This window comes from Protopterus annectens, chromosome 1.part1 (assembly GCF_019279795.1).
Source record: "Protopterus annectens isolate FY-2018-M chromosome 1.part1, PAN1.0, whole genome shotgun sequence".
NCBI lineage: Eukaryota > Metazoa > Chordata > Ceratodontiformes > Protopteridae > Protopterus > Protopterus annectens.
Genome location: NC_056726.1, coordinates 1,755,526,581 through 1,755,528,158, shown reverse-complemented (window position 1 = coordinate 1,755,528,158; position 1,578 = coordinate 1,755,526,581).

The following is a 1,578-nucleotide window of genomic DNA, read 5'->3' as shown; positions in this document are numbered from 1 at the left end:
TGGGGGGGTTTTCTGTGCATTACTGCAGTGTGGCAAACTAAATAGTTATGTTGTGTATTTGTGGCCCTGGCAAAGGTGTCAATGCGTGTCCATTAGAGAGTGTGGTTATGGTGACAATGGCATCCGTTCATGTGGACAGACATATGCCACACCTAATGTATGTCTACTATATCTGTTGGAGATGTCACTCATCTACACACATATGTTCTTACAGCACAGCAACATGTTGCTTTTGTGGCACATGTAGTAACATCATGCACATGTAATAGTAATGAGTAGTCAGGGGTTTGACCCCTGTACTGTTTGGCATGTGGCAGATGATGCTTATGGTTAAGTCTCCAAGCCCTTCCCTGTTGTACTTTGCCTGTCCCACCCACACACTCTTTAGTGGATGTGAAGGTGTACACCTGCACAGCAGCAGCATGTGTATTGTAAGTAATGGAAGTGGTCAGGTGATGGCCTCTGCACCTATTGTAGTCCTCTAGCAGATTGCATGTGATACAGCTGTGATGGTGTTCTCATAGCCATCTGCATGATAAACACAGTACACGATCTAGGGAAACATGTTGTTATCTAGCCATGACAGTCACTGTGAGTGGTACCTGGATGTGGTGTTCTGACATGGCATCACAGATGATATCTGGATGTGGCCCAATAATTCTCCTCAGTGGGAAATAGCCTAAAGACAGGAGGGTGATGTGCCACACATGACTACAGCATGTAAGTGTAGCTATGCTGAATTGAGACAATGCCTGTTTAACATGTGTGTGGTAATGGCTATTCTGCATGTTATAATACAGACATGACAGTGCTCTGTCCATGAGGGACCCCCATCTGTAGGGCCATCTGTGAAATGGTCAGTGTGTGCAACCATTTGTTTCCTGTGTTACACATTGAACACACATCTGTGCACAGCAGAAGCATGGTGTGAGGATTGCAGACAGTACATGATGATAGGGATGTGTTACTGTCATCGCATCCCTGACTGGACATGTGTCACATGAGACAGTGGTATGACAGACACAGTGTGAGGTTCCCAGTGACAAGCCAATGATGAGCAACTGTTCATAGCTGCGGTAACATATCTACTACACATTGTATAGTTGGCATGCAGTATATATGCATGTGTTGTGCTCCCTCTGCAAATGTATACCATCTGTTGTGTTGGGTTGCTGGTGGTATCTATGCATACTGTCATAGGTAATCCTGTATGCTGTTGTCTATCACTAACCCATATGTGGGTTTAAAATGCAACACTATAGGCTGAATGGGTTGGGCGGTCCAGGCAGAACCTCCTGTCCCACTTCAGCTGACCTTGGCACCGGGCACTAGCACATCTGGGGCCCAGCCATAGACATCAACCTCTGTTGGCTCTGCACCACTGAGGATGAAGCATGTTCCCCTGAGAGCGGGACCAGAAAGGTACATATCTGCTGTCGTGCGGTCCTGAATGTGTTGCGTTGGTGGCTCCCTAAGGAGTTACGAAGCCAGATATGCCAGTTGAAGTGCGGAGTGTCACATTTACAGGGTGATGCTGCCCCTCCTGGACAGGCCCCAGCACTGCCTCCTTTGCAGCTG